Source organism: Lissotriton vulgaris, chromosome 1_1 (genome assembly GCF_964263255.1).
Source record: "Lissotriton vulgaris chromosome 1_1, aLisVul1.2, whole genome shotgun sequence".
Lineage (NCBI taxonomy): Eukaryota > Metazoa > Chordata > Amphibia > Caudata > Salamandridae > Lissotriton > Lissotriton vulgaris.
This window is the reverse complement of record NC_141685.1, coordinates 1,542,980,567-1,542,999,617: the sequence shown is the minus strand read 5'-3', so window position 1 is coordinate 1,542,999,617 and position 19,051 is coordinate 1,542,980,567. Positions and strand designations below refer to the sequence as shown.

At 46.6% G+C, this 19,051-nt stretch overlaps 1 protein-coding gene across 1 annotated transcript in view; it reads left to right on the top strand.

The window, feature by feature from the left end:
• Nucleotides 1-19,051, top strand: part of OTOGL (otogelin like) — a 1,110,282-nt gene that overhangs the window by 966,432 nt on the left and 124,799 nt on the right. The gene's annotated exons all lie outside the window — the stretch shown is intronic.

The following is a 19,051-nucleotide window of genomic DNA, read 5'->3' as shown; positions in this document are numbered from 1 at the left end:
GGTTTTGTAAATGCTAATCCCTAACTATATATGGTCTATAACCTATGGTTTTTTCAGTGAATTTTCAAGGTTTTGTAAATGCAAATTCCTAGCTATATATGGTCTATAACCTATGGTTTTTTCAGTGAATTTCATTGGTTTTTTAAAAGCTAATATCTATAGCTGTAAAATATATTCTGTTTTACGTGACGTATCACATAGCCCGTGAGACGCCTCATGACACATCGCATAACCGTGACGTATCGTCTCTGCAGCGCAAACAAAACCCGTAACTTAAGCGCGCCGGAGCACGCTTACAGATATATATATATTTTTTTAACCTTAATTAGACAAAATCCACACGTGCACATATCTTGAGGCCTTGCAAAGGCACATCAAACAAACAGTCCCTACAATTTTGCCAAGTTTGGTGGAAATCTACTCCTTTAAATTTTATTTTACTGTTTCTCTTGATTTTCTCTTGTTACGCTTACCGGAACGCTACCCAGTATGCAAACAAACGCTCCAAAAACACAATATGTCGGACTCCCGTTACGCTGCCGGTTAGCTGCCCGGTTAACGTACCGGGAAGCGCCTCTACCGCGAAAAATCGCGATTTTTTTTTCTTTTGCCCCGCGGGGAACTTTAATAGCCCCCTCATCAATCCTAGGGGTTCAGGAGGGGTCTACATTACCCCTTTCCTTCATTTACACCTTTTTTTTTCCACCTCTTGTCTCTCGATCCCACAGAGAGACAAGATGGCGGCCGCTCCGGACTGTTTACAATGTTAACAGCCAATCAGCTTCTCCTCAGACTCCCGTTACGCTGCCGGTTAGCTGCCCAGTTAGCTGCCCGGTTCGCGTACCGGGATGGGCCTCTACAGCGAAAAATCACATTTTCTTTTTTTTTTTGCCCCGCGGGGCACTTTAATATCCCCCTCATCAATCCTAGGGGGTCAGGAGGGGTCTACCTTGCCCCCTTTCCTTCATTTCCCCCTTCGTTTTTCACCATCTCTTGTCTCTCGATCCTACAGAGAGACAAGATGGCAGCCGCTCCGGACTGTTCACAATGTTGACAGCCAATCAGCTACTCCTCAGACTCCCGTTACGCTGCCGGTTAGCTGCCCGGTTAGCTGCCCGGTTCGCGTACCAAGACGCGTCTCTACGGCGAAAAAATCGCAATTTTTTTTTTTTTGCCCCGCGTGGCTCTATAATATCCCCCTCATCAATCCTAGGGGGTCAGAAGGGGTCTACCTTGCCTCCTTTCCTTCATTTCCCCCTTTGTTTTGGCCTCCTCTTGTCTCTCGATCCTACCGAGGGACAAGATGGCGGCCGCTCCGGACTGTTTAGAATGTTGACAGACACCGGAGAGCCAATCAGCTTCGCTTCGCAAAGTTCCGTTTACGCGTCAAGTACGCGAACCGGAGCACTGCCCGGAGCGCTGTCACTGATATATATCTTTTTTTTAATGTTAATTTCTCAAAATCCACTGGAGCACATATATTGAGACCTAGCAAAGGCACATCGGGCTAACAGTCCCTACAATTTTGCCAAGTTTCGTGCAAATCCATTCAGCCATTCGAGCTAAAAGTGAGGCCAAAGGCCCTATGGAAAAATGAATGGGAAAAACGCGTTTTGGGACCCCCCTTTTTTCTTGGCCCCCCCTTGACAGAACCCCCCCATATTTTCAGGGGCTGCTCAGAAACAAAATGTGCCATTTTCCTGAAAACCTCAGCCGATTCCGTCCACAAACGCCAAAGTTATTAGACATAGAATTTTCAAAAGTTCCATAGAGAAAAAATCCTAACTATATATACCCACTGGCTATCGCCAGTAGGTAATATATATATATATATATATATATATATATATATATATATATATATATATATATATATATATATATATATATATATATATATATATATATATATATATATATATATATATATATATATTACCCACTGGCGGTTGCCAGTAGGTAGTTATAGTTAGACTTACGTTTCAATAGAAAATGCATTTTTTGATTCGCTAATAACTTTGGCATCGTTTTATGAATCTTTGCAAAATTCTCCCTAAAAAAAGTCTATCCAGGTCCGCTCCTATCCCAAAAGTTTGGGGGTGATTCATCAAGTGGGGGCTGAGAAAAAAGGGGAGGTCCCAAAACTCATTTTCCCATGTATATTTCTATCGAACATTTTGCGACGAGCTACAGCCCAAACTGCTGAACGGGATTACCCCAAATGTGGCCGAAAGGTCGAGCTTGGTTCAGAAAGCAACTTTCTTTAAAATGGTGTAAATACGTTCAGTCGTTTTTGAGAAATTCAAAGAATAAGAGTCAAAAAATCCTTTTCCCATAGGAAACTTTGTGCAAGCCTACAGCAGAAACTATTGAACAGAATTACCCAAAATTTGGCACGAAGGTAGTGGCTGGGTCAGAAAGTGACCTTTTTTAAGTGGTGTAAATCCTTTCAGTGGTTGCTGAGAAATTAGAAAAATAAAAGTTTTGATATCTGGGCACAGCCTAAGTCGCTTGAGTGAGCTTCACTGTAATTAGATGCTAGTAGTCCAAACCAGTAAGTATTAGCAGCCATCTTGTGGCTTGGTAGAAGCGAGTCACCCAAAAACAGAGAAACAAAGGTATAAAACAAAGGAAGTGGGCAGGGTAGAAATACCCTGACCCCCTAGGCCTGCTCAGGGGGTCCTAGAAGGACCCCCAGGGCCCAAAAAAGTATTTTAAAAAAAAGAAAATCTGTGGAATTTGCGCTGGGGTTGCGCGTTTTAATTTAATGAGGCCCTTGGGTTGGCTAGGTACTAGGGGCATTTCTTACAAAATAATAGCGGGGGCTCTCAGGGGTTCCCGCAGCCCCGGGGCTTCACTAATATTGGGAGGGGGGGTTGCGCAGCCCCCCTCCTGGAGGCCTGTATGTGCTTATAACTTTGGCGTCGTTTGACGAATCTTTATAACATTATCCACAAAGTTTCTCTTTTTTCGATTAGGTCCTATATTGAAAGTTTGGGGGAGAATGATGTAGGAGGGGCTGGGAAAAAAGTGGGCCACAAAACTTGTTTTCTCCACGCAGCTGAACGGAATTACGGCCTATATGGCTGGGAGAAAGGTGATGGTCCAGAAAGCACGCTTTTGTTTAAATGGTTTAAATCTGTTCAGGAGTTTTTAAGAAATATTACATTTGACATTTGATTTTTAAGAAATATTACAGTTGACAGATATCGATATTTGAGAATTCTGATATGTGATTGGCTGAGGGGTTACAAGCAGAAGCGTGCAGCTTATTGGCTGTGAAAAGTTGAAACCAGGCAGTGTTGGCAGAGATTTTGTGATTTACTCCGTTAGCTCGCATGTCTCCGTGTAGAAGCCATCGGGTCCGCGGTTTTACCTCTGTGAGGCAACACTGGCATCTGTGTGAGATATGCCTTTCACGCTGCCTCTCCTCATATCCCTAGGTCGCGGCTCCAACCTCTGTACGTTTTGCAAGCTAGTACATTGCTGTGGGGCGCAGGTGTCCCTTTGCGAGACTGGGTGCGAACTGTTGATAAGTCACACTATATGAGTATTGAAAAGTCATTTTGTGATTGAGTCCGTCAGCTCTCATCTGTCCGAGGCATTTCTGAAAACATACCAGAGTTCTTTCTCTGAGAGATACCACTTTCACTCTGCATCTCCCCACATAAGCAGGTAACACACCCTCTTCCCACATCACCAGCATACCCCCAACAACCTTCTTGGACCCGGAAGTGTCCCTATGCGGTTGGACAAATAAGAATCTTAGAGCCAGATGTAGGTCATCCAATACCGGTCGGTAACGGCCAAAATTACCGAATTTCGTCCGTTACCGACCGGTATTTGGCTTTTGAGATGTAGGTGGCATGATTCCTGGATTCGGTATTTTTCCAAATCGGTAATTAAAGGAATCGGTAAATTACAGAATTCTTAAGTTACCGATTCAGTAAATTACGAATCCATAATGTAGGGAGCATTCAAGATAGTGCATTCCGGATTTAAGGATTCGTTATTTACCACCAACTACAAATTGGTGGTAAATATCGAAAACCTTTGAAAAAGCAATTATTTTGCTTTTACAACAGTGCGATGTGGCAGACATGCACACCGTTAGGGCATGTATGTGTGCCACATGTGCACCCATGCACTATTCAGGAGTGCAACAGGGTGTCAATGTGACACCCTGCCACCCTTGAAAATGTTCCCCCTATTACCGATTTGGTATTTACCGAATCAGTAATACTGAATGGCTTCCCATTCATTCCTATGGGCCTCCAGGCCGAATCGGTAAATACTGATTCATAATTACTGAATCCTACCCATTCGGTAAAATTCACAGAATAATGTCCACATCCCACTTACCTATTCTTAAATACCAAATCAGTAAAATTTGGTATTTAAAAAAAGGTAAATTGAGATTACCTACATATGGCCCTTAGTCATGTATCGATTTACATATAAAACATTTTGTTTCAACAAAACAACAACAAATAAAAGTATGTACAGCCGTGGTGTGTCATCGCTGGTCCATTTGTGTTTTACAGCCTGCAAGACAAAAAGAAAGATAAGATGGTGCGTCATGCGTCTAGCAAAGGAGATAGGGAGAGAGAGAAAGAGTGAGAGAGCGGGAGAGAAAGAGTGAGAGAGAGGAAGACAGAGAAAGAGAGAGAGAGAGAGAAAGAGAGAAATAGTAAGATACAAGAAAGAGAAACAATGTAAGAGAGAGGAAGACCGAGAGAAAGAGTGAGAGATAGGAAGAGAGAAAGAGTGAGCTACGTGGAAGAGAGAAACAGTGTGAGAGAGAGGAAGACAGAGAAAGAGAGAAAGAGTAAAAGAGTGAGATACGAGGAAGAGAGAAAGAGAGAATCAGTGTGAGAGAGAGGAAGAGAGAGAGAAAGAGTGAGAGAGAGGAAGAAAAAGAGCGAGAAGAAGAAGAGAGAGAGAGAGAGAGAGAGAGAACGAGTGAGAGAGGAAGAGAGAAAGAGTGAGAGAGAGGAAGCCAGCCAAAGAGGGAAAGAGTGAGACAGAGAGGAAGACAACAAGAGAAACAGTGTGAGAGACAGGAAGAGAGAGAGAGAGAAACAGTGTGAGAGAGAGGAAGAGAGGGAGATAAAGAGTGAGAGAGAGAGGAAAAGTGAAAGAAATAATGAGAGAGAGAAAAAGAGAAAGTGTGAGAGAGAGAAAGGAAGAGATGGAGAGGGAGTGTTGACACTGGACAAAATCTTCGCAGCTCACCTTTGTGCCACCAGTGAGTCTCTAACCACGTGCCGGGAGATAGTGCAACCCTCAAGTTTAGTGATCTGCAAGATAGTATAGAATTAGTAATAGCAGAGTACATACAACTGCACACATGTAATTCTCTGTTTTGCTAATGCTCAATGAGGCTGGCGCACCCCATCCACTCCCACTGTTTGGAGGTGTCTATGTGCTTTTGTGCGCCCAGACTGCTGCACACCAACCACTCCCACCACCCACAGGTCACTGCCCGCTGCTGCAGAAAGAAGTCTCTCTGCTCACCTTGTGCCACCGCCGTGTGTGTAAGAGGGTCCACCACGTGCCGAAGCAACTTTGTCATGCGTTCAGGATGGCCATGCATCATTGTAGATTTTTCGCGCGTTCAGCTTTGGTGGTGTTTGGGGGGGCGGGTTGAACGTCGATTCGTGATTCACAGCCTGTTAGATAGAAAGCAAGATAAGTTTGTGTGTCATGCGTCTATCAAAGGAGAGAGGTAGAGAGAGAAATAAAGAGTGAGCAGAAGACAGAGAGAAACAGTGAGAAAGATGAAGAGAAAGAGATAGAAAGAGTGAGAGAGGATGTGAGAGTGAGAGAAAGAGAGAGAAAAAGAAAGAAAGAGAGAAGAAGACAGAACGAAGTAGTAAGAAAGATGAAGAGAGAGAGAAAGAGTGAGAGAAGAAGAAAGAGAAAGAATGTGAAAAAGAGGAAGAGAGAAACAGAGGAAGAGTGAGTGAGAGAGAAACAAAGAGAGGAAGAGAGAGAGAGAGAAAGAGACAACAGTGTAAGAGAAAGAGGGAGATAGAAAGAGTGTGAGGGAGACAAAGGGAGAGATGAGGAGGGTCACTGTGTGCCCACCCTGTGTACAAAACCGTCACAGCTTACCTTTACGCCACTGCACTGTCTCCAACCACGTGCCGCGACGTAGTGAAACTCTCAAGGTCCCACATCTGAAAGATAGTATTGAATTAGTAATGCAAGAGCAGGGTTGGATTAGAATTCAAAATTGGCCCGGGAACGCAAAAAAAAAGTGGGCCATATTTGCACATTGTCTTTGGTCAAAACACTGCTTCGGCGACATTTTAATTAAAAAAAGGAGGGTGGTGGAGATACAAAAATGCACGGATTTGTTTACACTGGTGACTTAAAACTTAAAAAAATGTGAGGCCACTTCTGCTTAGGCTCCCTGCCCAGCTAGGTTGGGTGGAGAAGTGTGGCTCAATGGTTAGAGCGGCAGACCCTGATGCAGAGGTCTAGCCCAGACCAGGGTTCAATTCCCGCCTCACCGGGTCTTGGGCTCAAAATTCCACAGACCTGATAATCCTCGCCTCAGTGCCTATTCCAATCATGGAGTCCCACTCTGCAACTCTGGGCAATAGCTTGCTTAATCTCCACAATGGCCCCCACAATGCTAAGGATGCCTGGCCGCCACCTTGGGGGTGCCCAGGAGTGGACACCTCACAGGGAAAGCCAGGATGGGTTCCACAGCGGTATTCGTACAAGCGCCTTGAGACCCTTGCGGGTAAGTAGTGCGCTATACAAGTATCAACTTACATACATTAATGGGCGGCCCTGCGAGAGAAAGAAAGTGATTCTTCTGCCTGTTGTTAAACGTGAGGTAATGACGCCCATCTGCCTGCAGAAAAGCCATTCAGACACCCACTGGGCCGCAGGCTGTATCCAAACAACAGAGACACCGCCCAAATCTGCCCCTCAGACTGTTCCAAAAAGCAGCCCACAGTTGGAACTCAGCACCGGCCCCTTGGGCATTGCACCAGTGCTCACGCTACCAATCCGAGGCTGTGGCAGAGTATATACGAGTGTGTATGCCTAAATCGCTCTGCCGTCTTTCTGCATCCAGGCTACTGCACCCCATCCACTCCCGCCGCCCAGAGGTATCTGCCCGCTGCTGCGCACCCAGGCCTCACTGCTCACCTTTTCGCGGTCAAGGCACCCTCCACATCATGCAGCTCCTTTCTGCAAGGTAACAGGTCTCATATTTGGAATGGAGTATTGATATCGCCATGGCAGAGGACATACTAGTGCACGTATCATCATCACAGGTTGTACACCCGCTCAGTGCTTGCGGTGCTACAAACTCAGTGAGACGCGAGGGCACGCACTCTAAACTTTAAAATAGTGTAGAGCTTGTGTGCCTGGTTTTTTATATTAGTAGGGTCTCATGTCCTGTGACGCCTGTGCTGGATGGGTGTTGTGTGGGTGTATACCAGTTGTGAGGGAGTGACTGTGGCATCAGTGTTGCCAGATTGGGCTAGATCATGCACAATTGGGCTATATTTTTCCGGTTGTGTGGTCAAATTTTGGTTTGTGCTAGTTTCCAGGTTATAAATATATATACAACGCTCCAGCGAAGTAGTATGTTAAAGCGCTTTATTAGACAAATATTTAACTGACATACTGCTGCAACATCAATTCCAAAGCATTCACCACCTGCTTGATGCTGTCCCTCCTTCCCTAAAGTAGCAATATTGGGCTAGTTTGGGCTACTTTTTAGTTGGCTTTGGGCTATAGAAAGCTGAAAAAATCGGACAACACTGGCTGCATGTGTCCGTGTTGGAGTGCTACCTTCATCCTGGTTGCAAAAGCCAAAGTGTCACTCTGTGAGCCAAGTCCCACAATATGGCCAACATGGAAGGTACGGGGAATTACTGACCCTATATTCATCCATAGTTCCACACAAGAAAGATGGTAGACATGAGATATATGTGTAGATTTGAATGTTTATTGCACATTCAGTGGAGTGTTGCAGCTGTAGCAATAAAGGGTCATGGAAAGTTGAAGTTTTTTTTTTTTTTTTTTTTTTTTTTTTTTGGTGTAAGAATTTTATTGCACTTTTGTTCATTACATACAAGACAAATCAGGTAACATCAATAGCTTGCCTGCCTACATCCTCATGGGCCGGCGTTCAGCAACTACTATCAACAGCCACATTGTGAGATGCACACAGCCCATCAGCCGACATCCAGAGGACCGGCGGCGCCTTGTTAGCAAGAGTCCAGTCGCACGACAGTGCCATGGCCGCTGTCTGTTACATCAATAATCTTACTTTTACAGTTTTTTTCCTTTAAACTTATATGTAACTTAACTGTACATTCCCCAACTTGTAGTTCCCTCCCTGCATCCTCCCCCCTGCATCACAGCATCCTCCCTCCAAGGTGCCAGCACTTTACATTCGTTCGTCCTATGTTGTCTCCATCAGAAGACCAATTACATCGCTTCCGATTCTGAATCTGATTTTCCATGTTCGAGTAAATAGTCACGTAGGTACCCCCAGTAGTCTCTGGGCCTAGAGCCAATCGGTAGTTCCTCCTCGTACGTGTTGAGCGTGTCTCGGCAATATACCATGTCTTCAATCCAGCGTTTCACCTCTGGTGCCCTTTTGCTATTCCAATGGATGGACACCCTCCTTTTAGCTAACAGGAGGGCAACAGCACAGAATTTACGCCTCAGGGCTCTCAAATTCGGAGTTATACCCAATAAACAAATTTTTGCTTCGCACGGCATGTTAACCCCCAACATTTCATTCAAAACCTGCATGACTTGTTCCCAATATCCCGCCACCTTTCTGCAGTGCCATGCTAGATGCATGAAGTCCGCATCTGCTTGTCTACACCGGCAGCAGTTGGAATCTTCCCGCAGGCCATGCTTGTGCAGCCTCTGGGGGGTGTGGTAGACCTGGTGTAAGTATTTGTAATGTATAATTTTCAAATTCCCGTTGGGTGTCAGCATACCCGTAAGCATGCATGCGGAGTCCCATTCTACTTCTGTCAGGGGTTCTGCTAGCCCCGCACTCCATCTTTCCCTGGCCTTTTGTGTATTGTTTCCCACCGCCCCTTGCGTACTCGCATACAGTTTGGACACCATGTGTGATGCTTTGGGCGTAGTCAAGAGCAGTTGTAGGGGCACTAGGGTTGTTGGCTCCTCTGGATATGTTGGGTAGTGTTCTCGTATTGCTCGCTGCAGCCTGTAGAAGTTAAAAGTAAACAGCGGAGATGGGTTTACGATGTAATGCAATTTATCTAGTGTCTGGAATTCTCCATCTATGTATAGGTCCCCTACTGTGTCTATTCCGGCCTGCCTGAGTAGATCCATGCCAACCCTTTCCTGTGTCACCGAGAGGGCTGGATGATGTGCTAGTGGGAGCGCGGGTGCGTACAGTGGCAGGCAACTTGCTTCCTTGCCTATCAGCCGCCAAGCCTCAGTGGTCGCGTTGACTGTATTAATATCCCGATCGTGTAGTCTGGTACGTTTGTGTGTGAGTATATTGGCCAATGGAATCGGGTCCGTGTCGCCCGCCTCCACCGCGACATGAGTCAGGAAGGGCACTTCATGATACCAAAAATGTGCGTATTGCGCTTGCGCGCACAAGTAATAGAGGTAAAAGTCTGGTACCCTGAACCCCCCCCTGGCATATGGCAATGTCATGGTGCGAAGGTCCATCCGCGCCTGCTTGCCCGCCCATAGTAAATTAAGCACTAGCGTTTTGATATTGCGGAAGACAGCGGCGGGGGGTTTTATTGGGATGTTGTTAAATAAATATAGAAATTTCGGCAAGAGCACCATTTTTATTATCGCTGCCCTGTCCGCTAATGAGAGAGGCAGTCTGTTCCATTTCTTGATTTTATCCTCCAGGGTTGCAATTGCCCTCCCGTAGTTCGTCCTAATGACCACCTCTGGGTCTCTGTGGAACCATACACCCAAATATTTAGTGGGTTCGTCTTGCCATTCCAATGGATAGTCTAGTTTGATTGGTTTCGTGCTGTCAGTTAGTGCTAACACCAGAGACTTATCCCAGTTTATCTGTAGGCCTGCTTGGTGACCAAATTTTATATATTCCCTCAGTAGGGGATTGAGGCGTTGTTCCGGGTGTTTAACATATAACACCATGTCATCTGCGTACAATGAGATGTGTATGGGTCGGGAGGGCATTTGAATCGCTGAGTGGTGGTAGTGTTGTCGGATTTTGCAGGCTAGAGGTTCTAGCACTAGAGCGAAAAGCATCGGTGAGAGTGGGCACCCCTGTCTGGTACCTCTGCAGATTTGTATGGGTTCTGATATGTATCGGTTCACTCTGATGCGTGCCGTCAAGTCTGTGTAGAGCATCGCTATCCACCCTCGAAATATCCAGGGGAACCCCATGCGCGCCAGCACCGCGTGTATGAAGGGCCAGCCTATTGTGTCGAATGCCTTAGCAGCATCTAGGAGCACTGCCACAGCTTTCGTTTCCGGTGCCAGATAGTGTGCCAATGCGAACAGCGTCCGGGTGTTGTGTGTGGTGGCCCTGTCTGGAATGAATCCTGACTGGTCGGGTCTAATCAAAAGAGGCATGAGTGGCTTCAGCCTGTCTGCCAGCAGACTCGCTATAATTTTGGTATCCACATTTAACAAAGATAACGGACGGTAGGAGTCGCATTTAGTAGCGTCTTTGCCCGGTTTTAGTAGCGTGATAAGCAGGGCTTCCCTCAGTGTAGCTGGCAATTTCTGGGCCTCATGTGCCATCCCGTACATTCGCACTAAGTGCGGCGCAAGGAGGTCTACGTATGCCTTATAGAATTCCGCTACAAAGCCATCAGGACCCGGTGCTTTGTTGTTTGGTAGGCGCCTGATGGTGTCCGTGACTTCCTCTACCGTTATGGGGCGTTCTAGGTATTTTCTATGCCCGTCAGCTAACCACGCCATTTCAATGTCTTCCATGTATTCCAGTAAGTCAGGTTGGGATGGCGAGGGGCGTGCCTCGTATAGTGTGCCATATGTGCCCATGAATGCTCGCAGTATACCCTTAGTGTCCGTGACCAACTCCCCGGTGCTAGTGGTTATGGATGTGACAGTATGTGGTGTTTTGCCTGCGCATATCTTTGCGGCCAGCTCCCTGCCGGGTCTACCCCCTTCTCCATACCTTCTCGCCGTGGCTCGTTTAGTGACGTAGTTAAGTTCGTCCGTTGCAAATTTAGCATGTTCCGTCAATAGCGACTGGATATCCCCTAGTAGCTTGGTGTCTCCCGTCTGTGTGTAGGATTGTTCTAGCGTTTGAATGGCCTGTTCCCTTGTGTGCAATTGGCGTCTGATATCCTTTAGGATGCCCGAGGCAGTACTGAGGCAGACTCCCCGGATATTAGCCTTGAAGGCCTCCCACAGCAGACCTGGGTCTTCCGTGGTCGGGCCGTTTAGATCGAAGTAGTCCCCTATCGCCTTGTGTATGGTGGATGCGTATACTGGGTCTTTCAATGAGGCTGCGTTAAATCGCCAGGTGAAGGGTGGTGGGTCGTAGTGTGGGATGTTGACTTCCAAAAGTACCGGACTGTGGTCTGACAGCGTACGTGGCAAGTGTGTGATATCCACAACCCATGGGAGTATTGCTCGTGTGCCCAACCAGTAATCTAACCTGGACCAACTGTTGTTCGCTGCGTTTATGTGCGTCGCTGCTGCCACTCCTGGGTTGCGAACCCGCCATAGATCTACCAACTGTATGTCCTCCATCACCTCTTTCACCATAGCCCTGGCATTTCCATGTTGTTCTAAGGTGTGAGCTGCTCTGTCTAGAGTGTCCTGCAGTGTAACATTAAAATCACCTCCCCACAGTACCTGCGGTGCCTGCATGTTAGCAATGTTGTGCCAGACCTTGCTATAAAACCCCGGGTCATCTATATTTGGGCCATATGTGTTCACCAATAAAATCTGCTGTCTCCTAAGTCTGCCCGCTAGCATAACGCTCCGCCCTTCTGCGTCTCTATGCACATCTGTGACTTCAAAGCCCGTACCCCTCCTGATCAATATGCTCACTCCCCGTGAGTACGTGGAGTAGTTAGAGTGAACCACGGTCTCAGCCCACCTATCCCCCAGCGTGGAAGTGCCGTTTCGGTCTAGGTGCGTTTCCTGCAAGAAAACAATGTTAATGTGCATTCTATCAAAATATGCAAATAGTCGTCGGATCTTCCTTGGGTTTCCCAGGCCCCTAACATTCCACGTTAGAAATTTCAGCGCGTGACTACGTGACATGAGCGTGTGTTCGGTGATGATTTGCACACTTCAGTTGGTCAGACATCATGTTATATCCTGCATGTGTGGTGCCATGGTGTGCCTCTTGCAGAATTGACAACATTTTTCGCTGGTTGCAAACAGTAAGTACATTCCAGCCTAGCCCCAAGGAGTTCGCCATGCTTCTTAGATACAGAGGTTGCAGTCGGTTAGCTTCTGATCCCCCCACCTCCCCCCACCCACTTCAGCGCCCAAACTGTGCCAAAGCCATCCCTGAGTTAACTTTAACTTTAACTTAAACAGTAACTTATATGTCCAACAGAGTTCGGGGTACACCCGCCTGGGGGTGTCACCAGGTTCACACATCTCCACCCACGTAGTGGATGTGGACGGTCGTAAGTGTGTGTTAGAGTATAGCGTGATTGTGACATCCCCCAACCCCCCGTCTCCCACTAATCATAATGGCATCCCTACAGTGATACATCACAATGGGTCCAGATTCCCCCATGTCTCTAGTTCCGGCGTGTACATGGGCCATGCCGCATAATGTGTGTTATGTCCCCTGTACGGGGGTCCGTTGCGCCACCAGGTCGGCTATGGTCATGGCTACTTGTTCGCTGCCCCACATCCTGGCAGCCGGCCACCCCGACCCTCCTTAGCAATAATGTCGTTTCGCATACTCACAGTTGACGTGCCACTTCCTCGGCTCTACAGCCATCGGGGCCACACTTACTGTATGTCCGCAAATGCCAATCTCTCACGACCTGCGCCACCAATGTGGCCACTATGGTCCATGCGAATGTCTGCAGGCCAAACTGTTTTTAGTCAGTCGCTACGCATTGGCGAAGTCCTTAATTTCATCTTGCTGGTTAGCGTCCTTCTCCGCTCATTCCACGTCACTGGTTGGTTCCGTTCTATCGTGCTGTTTTCGCCTCTTGCCTTGTTGTTTGACAAAGTCCTGTGCTGCCTGCACCGTTTGTAGTATGACTGGTTTCCCGCCAGTTATGACTTTGAGCTTCGCCGGATATAGCATGGCGTACTCCAGACCAAGTTCCCTGAGCTTCTTTTTGACAGGAGCGAATTCCTTCCTGGCCAGTTGCACCGCCATAGTGTGGTCTGGGTAAAACTCTAGCGTGTTCCCCTGGTGCGTTATTTTCCCCATTTCTCGTGCCAGCCTTAGGACCGTGTCTCTGTCCCTGTAATTTAGCATGCGGGCAATAATCATGCGCGGGGTAGCTCCGGGTTTCGGCACAGGCGCCAGTGATCGATGCGCTCGTTCCACCAGGAACACAGAAGATAGTTTGTCGGCACCAAAGATTTCTTTCAGCAGGGTCTCTATATAGGTCTCCATCTTCCCTGTGTTTGTGGATTCCGGCAGGCCCGAAATCCGCACGTTGTTCCGCCTGGACCTGGCTTCCTGGTCCTCAACCCTCGCTCGCAGGTGTTCTACTGTCTTCTCCAGGCCATCACAGGTCTTGGTTGTGGTTCTCTGGTCATCTTCCAGCTTTGAGATCCGCTGCTCCGCCTCCGTGAGGCGTCCTTCATGTTGTTCGATTTTCGCCGCCATGTTGTCGACTCTTTGCACCACGTTGTCGAGTTTCCCGTGCATTTCCTGCAAACTTTGCTGTATTGCTCTCAGAACTGACTCCATGCCTGCCCCCTCCGTTGAGTCCTGGCCCCCTTCCACCTCCAGGTCAGTCGCGTTACTTTTGCCCTGGATCCGCTTTTCAAACTGGAGCTTGGTTTGATTCCGGTCAGGTTTCCCCATTTCAGGGTGCTGTTTGGACGGGTGCAGTTCAGTTAATTTTGGGCTGCTGCCCGATGTTGCGCTGGCTGCGGTGATAGCACGAGGCACTGACACTGCGGCCCCCCCTCTGGTCGATCTGGTGGTCATCTAGCGCCTGGATGTAATTCGGCGCCCAACCCAGACACCTCCGTCCCTCTCTGGAGGCGGTTTCGCTGTCCGGGCTGTTGAGGCACTACAAGGGCGGTATTTCGTAGCCACACAACCCGCTGTGCGTAGGGGGGCAGACCCTGCGTGGGCTGTGGAGCCCGTGCTGTGTCGAAATTTATTTGCTGCTGTGCATAGACCACAGGCGCCCCGCGTATTGCCTGGGCAGTCCGCTCACCTCCGAGGTCGATCCCCCCTGCGTGGTCCCGCTGATAGCGCCGGTGCAAGGCATGTACTTAGGTCAGCGCCGGGAGCCTCCCTTTATCGCCGGTTCACATTCGCGCCCCGCGCAGGCTGCTTACTTTGAGTTGTCGTCCGGCGGGAGCGTCCGCCGCCGCCTCCAGTCTGGTGCGTTTCACGGGCGCCGCCATCTTGCCTGCGGTGGAACGCACGCTTGTCTGTTGTGGCGCTGTGTCCAGGGGGCCTTCTCAAGCTTCGCCGTCGTCGCGTTGGTGGTCAGTGGCCACGCATCAGGTGGCGCTGGGTGTGCACCGTCGTTGCACTGCCTCTGGAGCCTCGGTAGGCACCGATCTGCCAGGTGTCCGGAGCGGCCATTTTGGTGATGTCGCAGCCCGGGGTCCGAGTTTTCGGCTAAGTCTCCCTTTCACCGCATAGATCGCCTTACAGCAGTTACTCGGGACGATGGCCTCACCTTCCGATGCCCATATCTGCCATCTCCGCTTATTTTTGTGGGGTTTCAAGGGGCTAAAGGCCGCTAGTTACGCGACCGTCCGGCGGAGCTGACAAGCTAGCCAGCCATTCCGCAGTGCGCCCTCTAGCGCCCCCCGGAAAGTTGAAGTTTAAGTTTTTGGCACATGGAGGGCAGCCAATTAGAGACAAGGTCACTGTCAGAGTTAGGCTGCGCCAACATATGTACTTATACAACTTATACAATCACTCTGACGATCCTCATGCACTTATAAATTCAGTAAACACTCTCCTTGCAGTACTCTAATGATGCAGTCTCTACATACATACTAGTACAATCACTGAGACAAAGTTACATAATTAAAGTTTTCCCCCACTGTCAAAGGTAAGATGGTTGCATACACTGTCCAGAGCACTATGTAATGTGGTAGGGCCTAGGGGCAGCATGCTGCATACATAATGAACACACAGACACAGATAGATAGTGGAACTGGGTACGGGCACGTGCGCTCAACTCCTTTTTATTAACAGGGTGACATGTCCAGTGACGTCTGTGGTGGATGCGTGTGGGGTGATTGTAAACCAACCCTCCTTAAATGGTTGGTGGTGGCAACAAGTACAACAGTAATCATTGGATCAGACACAGTGATTCAATCATAAAGGGTCAATGATTTGTGCTGCACTAAGGTACGGGTACCAGATATGAAATCGTACAGAAAAGATTCTATTGTAAAGGGTTCATGACTTGTTATACAGTGAGGTAGGACAGCAGATGTGAAATTATCCACATTATATTGTATCAGAAAGGGCGCATGAGTTGTGCTGCACTGAGGTAGGGGCAGCAGAAGCATTCAGCATGTGCGCAGTCAGCGATGATACGTGGTCCGGGGGCGCCGCACTGGGAGCAATGTCAATTGCCTATTGGACTGCGTCATCTGCTATTGTGACTCAATATGAATTGTGAGCCCTGCTGTTCGCAGTGTAGGTGGATGGAACAAAAGATGAAACATTTATGAAATACACTGTTGAAATTTGTAGGTTTCAGGTACGTTATAGTTCAAATTGTAAGCTCTGCTGTCTGCAGTTTAGACTGCCATTTAATGTTCGTTTGGACTTGCAAGAAGAATTTGGTCATTATAGGAAAGGTATAAATGACATAAAACAAGTTCTTGAAGCAAGGATACTAAAAGGATATTGTGTAGATTTGAGGGACGTTATACTTAGTTGGGATTTTCACCAGAAACTACTTTAAACTTTGTTATTTCTTTTTGAAACTTCACATCACTATTATCTTCCATCTCTTCTTCAACACGTACACTTATCAAACTGTTATTTACTGCACACTTCTCTTGACTATCAAAGAAACGCAACTCTATATCATCACAAACTTGTTTTATATCATTTAAATTAAAACTCGATTTTGTGCTGCAGCAAGACCTAGACTTATCCAGATGATTCCTCTTTGATTATAAACTTGTAGATGTCTTTCGATCCGAACATTCGTAGGATCTAATTTCTCGATGTGAAAGCATCTTTAAGCTGAAGCTGTATAATTTTTTGGTAAGTGTCTTCTCATGTGAAATTTGTTCCCACATTCCTTTCAATTCTGTCTTCTCAGATTTGATAATATATGACTTGACATAGCGAAAAACAGCAGTTCAGTTATCTGCAACATATTGTATGTCCATATTTGCATTCCACTTCTTCAAAATCAGCGGATTGTAATCAATGTACTTCGATTGTTCTGTTCTTTTTATATTATACATATTTTTGGGGGATTTTCGAGTGATAGTATGCCTCACTGCTGACATAAAACTGTTCACTCTTCCTTGCGATGAATTATGGTGCACTGAGTTAGTAGTACTTTTGATGCTCAGAGTGTACGTATCCTGCGATGATGCGTGGTCCGGGGGGACCGCACTCAGAGCAATGTCTTTTGTCTATTGAATTCTGCCTTAATAAGGCCACGTGGTGATGAGTTATGGTGCACTGAGTTAGTAGTACCTTTGGCACTGAGCATGTACGTATCCTGCGATGATGCGTGGTCCGGAGAGGCCACACTCGGAGCTATGTTTTGTCTATTGAATTCTGCTTCAAAACGGCCATGTGACGATGACTTATGGTACAGTGAGTTAGTAGTACCTTTGGCGCTCAGCGTGTACCTACACTGCGATGATGCGTGGTTGGGGGCCGCAATCAGAGCAATGTTTTTTGTCTATTCAATTATGCCTCAATTCGATTTTCGAGTGAAAGTATGTCTCACTGCTGACATGAAACTGTTCTCTCTTCCTTGCGATGACTTATGGTGCAGTGAGTTAGTAGTACCTTTGGCCCTCAGTGTGTACATACCCTGCGATGATGCGTGGTCTAGGAGGGGCCGCACTCGGACCAACGTCTTTTGTCTATTGAATTCTGCCTGAATACGGCCACGTGGCAATGACTTATCGTGCACTGAGTTAGTAGTACCTTTGGCACTGAGAGTGTACGTAACCTCCGATGATGCATAGTCCCGGTGGGGCAGCACTCGGAGCAATGTCTTTTGTCTATTGAATTCACACTCATCCATACAGCCACTCTCATAATCACTGACTCTCACATATAGTCATTTTTACACCAAGTCTTACATACACTGCCTTTTACATATGTACTTAGTTGGACATGTACCTCTGAGACCTCCATTTACTCACCAACAGACTCACACATCTATGCAGAGTCACACACACCCTACCGAACCACACACAGATTCAGTCTCCCATACAAATACTCAGGCAACTAATCAATAATCCTTATAGTAGCTACTGAACAACTGATGCAGTAGCATATACAACAGCAGACAGACTGATACAGACATTCACACAGTTTAGTCACTAATCCATGTATTTAGTGAGACACATTTAATCACTCACTTAGTCAGTCACACACCTACAAAATCCTCCATCCAGACACTCATTGTTCAATACAGCTTGATATATATGTAATACATATTTAAATTTTAAAGAAAACCACATTAACTGGATGATGTCATCAGTGATGTCATTTGAGATGTTATCAGTGATGTCATCAGTGATGTCACTGAACATGTCATGGATGATGTAATATGTGACATCATCAGCAGTGCATTGCGGGGCGCGAGTTATAGTTAATTCAACAAACTATAACAGGGGAATTTCTATGATTGTGTATGAGTGAAATGTCCAACTAACTATAACGTCCCTGAAACCTATGGTTTTTTCAGTGAATATACATATATATACACACACACACATACACACATATGTAAAAACAGTGAAGACTGAGTTCTACCCACCATTTTGTTCATGGTGGGGGCGTGGGTTATGGTGTGTTGTGTGCACTGATAATCATAACTGGAGAATTCCACTAGCTTTGCCCCACTGAGCCAATACCATAACTCAGTTTTTAACTGTGTTTTTTCAATGAATTTCATTGCTGTTTTTAAGATGTACTCCATTTGCAAACCCTTCACCCAGTTCACTGCTAGTAGACATGGGTAATCCATGCCTCTAGGTCCCTACCATCTGTGCTGTGGTGTCAGAGACTCATTATATTTTCTCCACTTACCTTGGATTTTTTTTCTCACCATGTGAAAGTTGTGCATCATTTAGAAGATGGCGGTTGAATCTGTAAAATGGATTCTCCCTTTGGTTGGTACACAACTAAGGATAGCCATCCATGACTGTGGAAATTATTTTTCCCACAGCGCAAAAATTACAAATCAGAATTGGCTTACAATTTTGAACATGGCAGAAAAAAAAGTTTCCGAAACTTTCGCCTGTCAGTCACATTTCTCAAAAGCTCAAAATGTGATTGGCAGGAGTCTTCACTATCTTAACAAGCGATTGCCAGTTGGTCTTGTCCTTGGGTTTAAATAAAAGGTCAAAGCCAATAGCTCAGCATCCAAAGCGAGACCTATTTGCTCTGCCAGTGCCTATTTTATTTGCATTTCAGGAGTTTCAGTTCTGTATTTCCAATAGGACTATAAGTACCAGAATACAAAGAAAAATTCACAACTAAATGAAGTACTTGTGCATGACCCAGAACAACCTGAATGGTATGAAGCAGATGGAAAGAAAGACCTATTATTTGGTGTAATACCCATGCATCTTTAAGTTACAAAAACATATTGTAGGCAACATCTTGAGCTCTGTTTCAGCCTGGGCCTCTTTCTCTATATGGTATGGAATTTGTCTTTGTGGTATCTTAACA